This window comes from Sciurus vulgaris (assembly GCF_902686455.1).
Source record: "Sciurus vulgaris genome assembly, chromosome: 9".
In the NCBI taxonomy this organism is placed as follows: Eukaryota; Metazoa; Chordata; class Mammalia; order Rodentia; family Sciuridae; genus Sciurus; species Sciurus vulgaris.
The window spans coordinates 73201670-73214130 of NC_136469.1; the positions used below are offsets into that span (position 1 = coordinate 73201670).

The following is a 12461-nucleotide window of genomic DNA, read 5'->3' on the forward strand; positions in this document are numbered from 1 at the left end:
AGGGGGGAGCTGCATTGTGGGGAGAAGAGTCTACAAATTGCAACATCTCTGAATCATCTCTGTACCATAAGGAGCAACACTCCCTCAGAGAAATGCTAAAGTAGCTGAAGCACCCCACTATTAAAATTCAGACTGCATTTGCGAGAACAATTTCCAATCGAGCAATGTAAAAATGCATCTGTTGCAATTATTCTCCTCTTCTTTAACTCCTGCTCCCCAATTGCCTTTTGGAAGAAACAACAGCATGAAGTTTCTTTTCACAGTCTTAAAATCAAAATCCCCCATAAAGGCATCCTGCCTTTGAAACCTTTCAGAGTGGTTTTAAAAAAAAGGGAAAAATGCATAAAGAGCCAAGTGCTTATATTCTGGCCAAGTTATGAGCCTGTGAGAACAAGGGCTTGAGGAGAGGCTGTTAACTCCATGCATGCCAGCAGAATTAGCTCTTTCCCTTCGTGCTTGCACTGTCTGCAAAGCTCACCCTGCCCTCAGAGTGAGAGGCTAGCCGGCTAGAGAAATCCAGGAATCTGCAACAAAAACGGTGACAGTCTGAAATACTCCCCGGTGCCAACCTCCAAATTCTCATCTGTCACTTCAGACCCTGCCTAGTTGACAGAGCAGCAGAATTTCAACTCCAATAGACTTGAATGTGCTTCTGGGCAAAGAAGCACAGCTAACGATGGAAGGGATTTAAAGAGTTTCTCTTGGGTATTTGTCAAACTTTTATTTCCTGGCTGTGTGCAAAGAGGGGATTCAACTTCAATTTTCTATCGAGGCTCTGCATCCAGCCACCTATCTGAAGGTAAATTTTATCAAGTTTACTATATTGTCTAATTAATTGTCTACTATATTGTCTACTTGCTACTTTGTTAAGCTGATTTACATGAATCTGAATCTGATAAAGCTATTTAATATTTTTGCCTAAATAATATAAAGTCATTTATTTACCAAAAAAAAAAAAACTTTTTACCTGATTTACAGAAAAGCTACTGAATAGAGAATTTCACCTTTTGTTATTCCTGTTTCCTTGTTTTTTCCTATAAGATTAAGTAGCAAGAACTAATTAATGGTAGTTTTAGTAAAGACCAAGAACAGATATAGAACTATTGTTAATCAGAGAAGCATTCAGATCTTGATGAAGTCTGAATTCTGAAATGTATGATAAACCATAAGAAAAGGAATTTTTTAAAAACTTCCCAATTAAATAGTTTTTTAAGTTGTATGTCTTCGATATTTAAATTATCTAAAGTTATTCAATCACCACCATAGCGCCAGTTTGTACCTAACAGCAATGTAGAACTGGAACATTTTGCTTTTCTAAGAGGTAGAAAAATCCCTCTCATATTATATTCTTATTTGTTACTTTTAAGTTATTTTAGGTTATCTCTTTCCTCATTTCCTTTTATAGGTTTTTAACTATTTCTTGCTCCCTTCTATCATTTTTTTTTAAATGCACACAAAGGGACATAAAATTTCTCTGATTCCTGATGAAGTCTTATTTAGAAAAGCAAAAAGGGGGAAAGAGAATTTCAGAGCTAAAGGGATACAATAATTCTTACATTATAAGATTTTATCATTTCTGGTTCTCCCTTTTTAAAATATAGCAATAATGCAAGGAGGGCTTACTCATTCCTTCAGGCATTAAAGGTCACCCTGCAGGAGAAAACACTGCTTTCAACTGCAGATCAATACTGTTGAAACTATACACCAAGGGTACTGCAGAAGGAGTATCTCATTTGCATTGCCTTTCATCTACAGAGGTTAAATATGTCACCTTGGCAATGTATCTGCACTCTGCTCTGATCCGGGGCCTAAGCACACTGAATAGAAATGTTCACTCAGTCCAACTCAGCAAAATCTCTTTTTTTTTTTTTTTTTTTTTTTAATTCTCCCCTTTTCTCACGTATAACAGCTTTTTTTGTTCACAGCTCAGTTAAACAGTGGTGGTTATGACTATTATTAACTATGACAATTTTTTTTAAAGGCACCCTTCCTGGGAAAGATTTATGTTTTTATTTCTGATCATCCAACAAGATCTAGCAAAGCTATCTCATCTGCTTATTATTTGATTAACTAATGCTGCATTTCATAGTTTGGAAAAGATTATGTACATATCATTCATGAAGTTTGACTTTTTCCTTTAGAGAATTTTTGTACAAACTTTGAGCAATTAGAATACTTGGGGATTTTTTTTTCCTTGTCCTTTGGGATTTAATCCTCAATAGCTTTTCATGCCCCAGTTTCATGTATCAACTAAGTAAAAATAATAAATAGTGATGACAGAAATGAAATGCATAGTGATATATCTGGGCAACTCCAAAACATTATTCACTTCATTTCCTCTTGAGTGCTATTTTTACTGAGTTGACTTGTAGCAGTACATGGACATTGCTATTTTAGAGAAGTTAAGCACAATGTCCAGAACATGTTGGGAACATTTTCCATCAAAAACATAAACAACTTGTTAAAAGACTTGAGGTGCACTTTATTTTCACATATCACTCTGGAACAATCTTCAGAGGAGGAAAATGGGACCCCATAAATCTGGAAGAACTTCTTTGGTGGATCTGGCTTTCTGAGAGATGCCCAGCCAGGCCAGAGGTCTCTCAGGGCATCTTCTGCCAAAGGCTGAGCTCACAATTATGGTCCCAGCTATCACTAGCCTGGTTTTTGTCTTGGGCATCAAAACCTGGACACAACTCTGGAAAACAGAGTATGTGGTCTTGACCGATTATACCAAAGGTAGGGGGCTGGTCTAGTAAAGCAAGTAAGACTGTGGGCCCTGGTTTAACATGACCATAGAGGTCTGCTTTACTTACGACCACATAGACCTGATTTATATTCAGACTTTACCACTAAACTGCTCTGTGACTTTAAACAAATGACTTAACCTCTTTGTGACTCAGTGTCCTCGTTTGTGTAATGGAGTTCTTAAAATTAGTAGCAATCTTAGACATTTATTATGAGAAATAGGAGAAGAAAGTAGCTGTGCCTGGTACATAGTAACTAATGAATCAACGTTAACATGAAAGTACTGGCCTACCTATGTGTTTGTGTCAAAACTTTAGGAAGATAGCTAACTCTTGCTTTCCCTCAAGGCTCATTCCTTAGACTTGTATATGTTGTTCCATAAAAATATGTCAGTGCCAGGTCTGTGCCTCTGAGCCAGCACAGCAGCATGGACAGAGCATGGGCTTCAGAGTCTTACTGACCTGGGCTGGAATCCTCACAGTGCCTCTTACAAACTGTGTGAACTTAGGCAGTCTCAGACCTCCAGGACTGTTTAGCAAAGTGATGATAATACTGTCCACAGATGAGGTCATTGAAGAATCAAATGAGATATTTATTTAATACCAAGTAGAGCACCTGGCAGAGTACTCAAAACACAGGACATTTTATTGATTACTCATAGGAAATCTCATATACCAGTGAGATATCTATTATGCACTTGGAATGATGTTTTCAGGAGTAAAACTGAGATCCAGAAGGAAATATTCTGTGAGTTGACTTTTTTCTTAATCCAAAAAATGTAAAAGTAAACCTGGTGCTACTGGATTCCCCTGGGGGGCTCCAACTTGAGGTGTTTGTTACTGTGGGTCTCCACTGCTTCCTCAATTAGCAGCTTCTTAACCTCCAAGTCACCAGGGAGCGTTTCTGCCACAGTTACCATCAGGCAGAGAGAAGACCTGCCGCTCTGCAGTCAATCCTGCTTTATTGGCCCACTTGGACAGAGAAGAAGGCCCCCAACGTTTTTCCTTTCAAATCTTTTCTGGAGGCAAGAATAGGGGGTTTTGACTTACTCTAGAGGGTATTTTTTCCTCTCTCACCAGAATTCAAAAGAAAGGGATTTTTTTATTTTGTTTCTTGTTTTCTTTGTCAACCTCTCCCCTATGTTCCTAGCATTGAGATGTCAGCTGCTTTTTCTGGCTGTGTGAAGCAGGAGCAGCCTGTCGTCATAGTGATGAAAGAGCATAGAGAGACTCCGGAGTCATGACCGGCTCTGTGAAATAGCTTAGTCGGCTTCAAAATCCTTCTTTAGAAATGAAGTCTCCAGTCCTGGCTTGTCCCTGTCCTATTAGGCAGCCAACTTATGTACACCAGTAGCAGTAGCTAAGTGTTTCCTTTAAAGATTCAGTGAATAGGAATTAAGAAAATGAACAAGAAAGCTACTAAAACAGAGGCCAGCCTACTGTGGGGTGCAAGGAATAAACAACTGGGAAGGCAAAGAAGGAGAAATAGAAATGGCCTCACTTAATAAAACACACTGAGCACCCAATCAATGCACTTTCCAAGTTCCCACTGCCTCTTCTCATCGCCCCTGCCATTCAGGGGAATGCCTCCGTTCGAATCCTGGCACTCACCCTCTCTAGTTTTTTTAATCTTATCCCCTCTGGGCCTCTCTCTTCTCATCTGTAAAATAGAGAAAAATAACAGTCATAAAATTGGCATGGGAGTTGAATGAGATAGTGTGCATCTGAAATTTATGACAGTATCTAACCCGTGGTAAAGGCTGATCGCTCGGCTCAAGAGCCTCAATTTCCCTTACTTGTTATAGGGGGATAACAGCTAATTCATAAAATCATTGTAGGATTAATCGAAATGATGGATGTGAATGCCCAGTAAGTAGCAGTTTTTACAGTTCTTTTCACGGTTGGGTCTAACTCTGCTAGTTCTTTTTCAACCTGGAATTTCCCAGTGAACACACTGTAATAGTGACCTCTGAAATATCATCGCACAAATGTGAAGCACTGACTTCTAAAGAGAAAAAAAAAAAGTAAATATGATTTTTTGCTCTATTAAAAAGTAAAGAAGATTCTTCTCATCTTGATTAACACTAGGGCAAGAGGTATTAAAACATCATTAATGAGAATGCTTTTTATTAAAGTTTCTTTTTTAGAGCCCCAAGTGTTTTCTAGGTCATGCAACTGTGTAAATAATATTTTTATCTGGTGTCTCAATCAACAAATATACCCAATATTTACCCAGTATTCCACATGCTATGAAATGCCAGAGATGCACAGGGAGCCAAGCCAGATAGGGCTGTGTCCTTGAGGAGCTTACAAAATCCTTAGGGAAATGATCATTAATCAAATCATCACATTAAGGAAAATTGCAAATGCCCAAACATAAAGTGACCTTGAATCCAAAGCCATCTTCATTTTTCTAATGAAAAATTTTGACTAACCTAAATGCACAAATGGATAATGTATTGTAATGTATACTTAGAATACTTGATCTATTTTTACACATACATATTTAAGATCTCATTTCATCTCAAATGTTTTACACTTATAAAAGTGATTCCAGTCTCACATATCCTGAAAAAATGTTGTTAAAACTCTTCACATACATACACATTTACATCAGTGTCATCAGTATGCACTGGATCCACTCTGTAATTATCTAATACTGAGCACATCATCAATCCTTGTGCAGGTTGTTTATAACACACCTTTAAAAAACCTGCTGATGCTGCAGATGTAATCCTGAGGCATAAGTTCTCATTCTGTGGTGATGCTCTCCACATTCTAATTACTTACCATATTGCTTTTTCCACTACTCTTTAAAGGACTTATGTAAAACCACTTGAATCTGTAAGTGTGGTTTTCTGAAAGTGTGTAATTTCAACACTTGCAATAATGAAGTCATACCTCGAGAATGACTGAGTCCTCTTTAACTCCTTTATCATCCATTCTGCCAAGGTGACCTTCCTATGAACAAAACAAGTATTGCTTGAGACTATTTCAGATTGACCTCTTGAATGGTACTTTGTTGTTCAGAATGAAGTAATTGACACAGTGTCCTTTAATGTGAGCGACTTCGGAAGCACTAGCATATGCAACAGATCCGTCTCTTTTATGGCATGATTTGGGGGAATGAAAAAATTTGCATTATATTTGAACACATATCATATATAATTATATGCTGAAATAAATGTTACGAAGACATAGCACCTTTGTTCCTAGACAGTATTGTAAAGGAACCAATTGACCTCCACTCAAGGTCAACATGGCTTCCCCTGAATACAGGTTAACTCTGAGTGGGTGTTGGGAGCAGGCGTTGGGTGGTGAATGAGAGGACTGAGTGCTGGTAAAAGAATTTTTCAGAAGCTTGAAAATTGTGTGCAAAAACCCTGAAGTAAGATGGATCATGGCCTTCTTGACTAACTGATAATCAACTCCTCTAAGTGCCAGGACAGGGAAGTGGGAGATGTATGTCCTTAGCAACGCCCCATAAAACCCTCTTCTCTGTCCCCTAAATATATGTACTGTGCTTGAGCCCAGTTAAATGTATAACTTTAACATTTCTGTGGAATTCTGGTTAGACTACAAACCCCTAACAGGCAGGAGCTATGTCTATCATTAGCTGAGACCCAGATGGTGGTAAGTTCAGTTAGGAAGAATGGTGGGCAGATAAATGTCAGAAAAGCTTATCATTGAGTCAGAGTATGTCATGTACATTCCCAGAGGAGGACACCTTGATGTCAGGTGGTGATTCAGCAGAGGACTCAAAAAGGGCTTTGTTTTCATCCTTCAGAAAACTTGAATGCCAAACCATTGAGCTCTCCCCAGAGACTCATTAATACTTTAAAAGCCCCAAAGTATCACTGTTAACTCTGGATCAGGTAACAGCATGTATTTAGTAGCCAAAATATGACTAAGGGATTTGGTCTCTGATAACAAAGCCTTTGACTCTCATGTAAAGACAAGGTGAAGGAGCATGTTCTGTCTGAGTCTGATTATGAAGTACCTATAATAATCATTTTGTTTGCTACCTTTCCCAGAAAGGAAATTTTTCCATAGTTATAATAACTACTAAAAATAGCAGCCTACAGGCTTCCTTTGATATAAACGAATTCAACAGAGGATACCTGGCCTTATTTGGAAGTGTGGATGTACATCCTCCAGGAAACAAAATACCAACCAGAAGAAGAAAAAGAAAATAGCAGGGACAAGAGTCAGAGCAAATGTCTCCTTTCTCTAGGATACATGGTATATCTTTCCTAGATCATTTGACTTCAGAAAAAATGAGAAAAATATACTAAATCGTCATCATCTGCCTTGAAAACCAAAAATACTAAAGCAGAACTCCATGGTCTAGAAGGAAGGAGGACTTTAGAGTTTTCTTGAGGCTCTCAGTGGAAGAGCCAGCAACTGGAAATCAAGAGACCCACTTGAAAATTCAGTTAGAAAGATCCGAAGCAAAACTACCAGCACCAAAATTGCCAAAGAGCCATTGATGTGACCAATAGAAAGAAACAATCCTTCCAGAGGTGTGAGTGACTATCCCAACCCCAGCTCAGTGTTCACAAAGCTTGTTCATTCTTAGGAGAAAAAGAATGAGAAGGGAGAGAAAACGAGAAGAGGAACAGTGAGGCGAAGTGGCCAGTGGAGACAGGTTTATGCTCACTAAGTTTAAGTGACCAGGCAGTACACAGAACTTCAAAAATAAAATGTATAACTTTATATTTAAGTTTATGTTCTAATTAATACAATAATTAATGTTCTAAAAACTTAGGAACTGAAATCAGAAAAAAATTTGCTCTCACCTAATCTTATTCTAGTTTAAATTTCTAGAAAAATACTATATACCTGAAAGGAAAGCAATTACAAGAAAGAACACAGAATTAACCACAGGACCCCAAACAGATTCTGGTTGTATAAATTCACTACTCTGTCTAAATGGAAAATGATTTTTTTGGGGTACGCCAAACTTTGGACACCCTTTTCTTCTCCAGTACATAGAAATTTCAGGACAAAGAGATAGAAATGAGTCAGAGGGTCTCATTTGGAGGAATGTCTTATGTTTCCTACCTAACGCATTGCCCAAGCAATATGTAGCAATTACACATAGACTTTTCCAACCCTCACCTGGAAGACTGAGTACTTTGTCTGAGAGGCCAAAGTGGAAATTTCTCTATCAGAGATTGGGAGTAGCTGTTATGTGCATGGCCCACTCCATGGTGCCTTTCAGGCCAGTGTATGCAGGCTGGGCTGGGCTACATTTCCATCTACTTGAAAGGATATTCAGTCCCCTTTCCTTGTTTTTCCAAGGAAACAGACTTGTGGAGCTGCTGAGAAATCTAATTACTACTTCCTTTCATGGTGAAATCTAATTACAACCTCTCCTATGGTGAAAGCCAATCCTTTTAATACAAAGAGAAGCACAACAAAAGGGCTTCAAGCAGGGGATATGCCTGTTCTGCCTTCTTTCATAGGCGACTATGCAGAAAGGTTACAGTGACCTTGATTTACCTTGCTTAAGAACAATGGTCCTAAATCTACTAGTATCCCCACTCCTATAAAAAGGAAAACTACTTTTATATCTGATGCCAGGAGTTTGGGGGATTTTCTAGTGATCTATTAATGAAGCAAAGTGAATCTTGAACCAACATCTACTCCCTCCACCCACACATTTCTTATTCAACAAAATTACTTTCGTTATTGAACTTGGAATGCCATGATAAATAAGAAAAATGCAAGAAGGGAGCTATTTAGGGCATCATTCTCCTATACTACTTCTGATAACCTTAACACTGTGTACGACCCTTTATCCAAGCTTGTCACTCGAGGTTAGTGAGAAGTAACAGTGCATCTTGGCAAAGGGTCACCCCTAAATTCCTAAAACCTGAGGCAAATGGAGGTTCTCAAAATTTATGTTATTTATGGAAATACATATTATGTATGTGCCTACCACAAATCTATAATTGCTGAAATAATAAAATTACTAATTACTTCCCAAGGTCCCATACTAATCCTGGTGTCAACATGCTGGAGACGCCATGCAAAGAGAAAAGGGAGAGTACTAATAAAGTACTAGGACTAGTTGTCCATCTTTCTTTCTAAAGCTCCTCCATTACACAGCATTTTCAAATTTTGTGATGTTATCAGTAAAATCATGTTTTGGGTGGTTTATCACATTTGAGTATCTTGAGCTTCTAATTATCTTCAAATATGAAGGCTGCTATAGTCCATTAAAAACTGAAATTAGTGCCTAGGGGTATCACTCAGTGGTAGAGCATGTGCTTAGCATGCATGCTGAACTATCTATATCTATCTATCTATCTATCTATATATATAAAATATATATTTAATATATATATATTAAAAATTTTTAAAACCAAATGTAGCTGTTAAGGTGGCTCTACACTGACTTAAAACAGGGCACTCTTGGCAGGAGAGGGGCAGCTTCATTGGCCGCAGATATTCAAATGAATCATAAATTTTAAATCAGTCAAGAACCCAGATAGAAAATGATGGATTGATACAGGAAACTCAAATTTGGAAACTTGAGAAGAGTATGATTAAGTAGTTATTTTCCAAAGTATGGACAGATTAAGCAGAGGCCACAGGGGTTGTAGGAACAGATGAGGGAACATTTTCTGAACCCATTATGAGAGGATCACCATGAGAGGCTATGACTAGATATTCACAGGGAAAATCTCCTCCCAGGGTGGGAGAAGAAAAAGGAATAGCCAAGGACCAGCTGTAAACCAGCTGCCTTTTCCTTGCCTGAGGGAAGCTTCCTAGAGCTTTCCCTCTGAAGGCACAAATAAGCTACATACAGTTTTTTATCCAATTTTCAAAGAACTCCTTAAACTCCAGCCCTAAAGTCCATCAGGAGTTATAATATCTGCTTCTTTTGGGAAGGTGGGCAAAGGATAATGTTACCCCCTTGGGCAAGCAGTTGTTTCCCTCATTAAACGTGTTGGGCCCAATCAAGGAAGATTGTGTGGAGGAGCTTCGTCCACAGGCTGCATCCTGAGGGGTCTCCTGCTTGCAGTAAGTACTTCATTCGTGGTTCACATCAGAACTACAATCTCCTCAAAGCACACCATTATCCCCAGAAGGTCCAAATACATGAGAATGAGTCTACTGGGAACCATTCTTAGGTATTATTTGCTGTTTTTCTTAATCCTGGAAGAGAATTCCCCCAACGAATAATTCTTGGTCAATTCACAGAGCTGAAAGCACTTGAAATTCCTCTCCCAAGTAGCAGCCTTTAACAACTGACTTACTTATCAACAAAAGGGAGACAATTTCCACTGAATCCAAAGAGGTTTTATATTATGCTGGTAGAGTTTAACTAATGAAGGAAACTCAAATAAAAGTAGTCAGAAGAGAAAGCCAAGAATTGAGTATTCAGAGGAAAGAAATTGCAAGGAGGTAGAAAATAAAATAAATTAAGGGGTAGAGAGTAGAGCTAAAGGCAGAAAAAGAATAGGGTTCATCTGTTTGATCATTTTATGACCTAAGCTTTACAAAAAGAGTTGTCACACTATTAATAACATGAAGCAAATCATTTAGACATTATTAAATCCCACAACGTTGCAAATGCTACAGGCTTTCAGGCATGCCATACTTAGGAGTGGGGACAGGATTTGTGAAACCAGGAGTTCATACAATGTGTGGGATCTTATTTTTAAAAAATAGAAGAGTCAAAATCATGTATAGGATTTTGTATAGGGCCTTTTATAAAAATCCTGAAACTCAAAACTTCTTAGTTTTGTGGTATATCCACTCTGTACACAAATATCTGTGCCCAAAGAACATACAAACATAGTGTGGGGGGATAAATTAATGTAAATGTGAGAAAACCCTGCAATCATAGAGAAAGAGGGAACAGAAGGACAGCAACGAAAAATAAATATGACCAAAACAATTTCCCCCACTACACTATGGGGCAGGGAGGGGCAGGGGCTTCTGAAGGCAAATGACTGAGGAGAAAACAAAGAACTGGTGCATGGATCCACACCTTATGGAGTTCTAGAATGAGGCACAGTGAGATTAGTGAGTGGTATGATGAGGAGCTCTGAAGGAATGATGAAGAGGCGTGGAGAGGTGGTCATTGCACCATCTCGCTGTGAGAAGACAGTAGGACTCATCTAGATGTGATTAAAGAAATCCCTCAATTACACATTATAGAAGAGGAGGAATGTACTAAGTTCTTCTGAGCAAGAAAGAAAGCAAGATCGTTGAGAATGTCCCTGAAAATCCATCCTTTTGGGGTGTCCGTTGACTTCCATGACTGGAATGTGCACAGTGGAAAAGACTGAACACAGGCAAAGTAGGATACTCAGAAAGTTCCCACTGGATGGATATTGCTAGGAAGTTGACAAGAGGTCACAGGTAGGAATGCATAGGTGGTACATAGGTGAAGGGTTTATCACAGTACCTGGCATATAGTATTAGCTACCTTTAAAGTCAATTTTTTAAATGTATAGATTATCAATAAAATAATATTTGATGAACATAAGTGTTTCTCCCCTTAATATAACTTAATGAATATACCTGAGTGCTATTTCACACATAATATTAATATTTATTCCAATTATATATCTCTGCTTATAAATTTAGTGACTTAAAACAATAACCATTTTATAATGTTTCAAGATTTTGTAGGTCACAAAATTGGGCAGGTCACTCAGGGTTACTCAGTTGACAAATGAACTGACCTAGAGTCTCCTAGTTGGCTCCACTCACATGTCCTGTATTTTGCAAGGACAAATAGAAAGCAGAAGTCATTAGGAACTCCTAAATGGTTTTCTGTGGCATGACAGTCTCTTACAACTGACTCAGGGCTCCTAAACAACTGTTCCAAGATATTCAGATAAAAACTCCAGAGTTCTTATGACCTGGCCTCAAAAGTCCCAGAATATCTATCACTTCCAACTCAGTTACTATGTCAAGCAAGTCACCAAGGACAGTGCAGAGTCAAGGGGAGAAGAATTAAACCACCTCTCAATGAGATGAACAACAAGGAATTTACAGCCATCTTTTCTGGACCATGATATTTATGTGTATTAAATGAAAATATAAGAAACTATCTCAAGACAGCTACCCAATGTGAGTTAGAGTTGACATTTGTGAATGTTTGTTTCTTGGTGGGAGACCTACTTCTCTCAGACCAAATGGTTCACCTAGATATTTGTTTTAAGGGTACATTGGAAAGCCAATGAAAGAACTCTAGGCATTTGAAATTCCAAATCATAGGCATTTGATATCTAGGTTTCCCCAGAATGGCCTGGCCTACAAGATGCAATCTAGCTGTCACTTTTAAAGTTTCAACTTCCAACTCTGTGAAGTTGGGCAATTAAGTGACCTTGTTCCTAACAAGACAAGATCCTCCTTTAAGTTTCCCACCTTCCCTCATCTTCAGCCTCTCTAGATCCAGGAAAATAGACAGAGGCGTAAGGGAAGAAAAGAAAGAAATTACTGAAGGACACTAAGTAATGAGATGAATTAGTCTCCGTGCATTATTAATTATTGGGGTTAAGTGATTTTCTGCCTTAAAGCATTTCAAGAAATGACATTTTTCACTTCATTTTTATAGTTGTTAAAATTGTCAAATGACTAGATGATCACATTTCAGTCTCAAAACAACTCTAGAAGACAAATGGAAAAATATATTATTTTTTCTCCTGTTTTTGTAGAAAAAGAAACCAGTGACTTGACCAAAATCTC

General features: G+C 38.2%; 1 protein-coding gene across 1 annotated transcript in view; it reads left to right on the plus strand.

Moving 5' to 3' along the window:
- The first annotated feature begins 403 nt into the window (after positions 1 to 403).
- SPARCL1 (SPARC like 1) overlaps positions 404 to 12461 on the plus strand; it is a 37788-nt gene continuing 25730 nt past the window's right edge. The window contains exon 1 of the mRNA XM_079153268.1: positions 404 to 799. The gene's annotated coding sequence lies outside the window, so the exon portion shown is untranslated. The remainder of the gene's footprint in view (positions 800 to 12461) is intronic.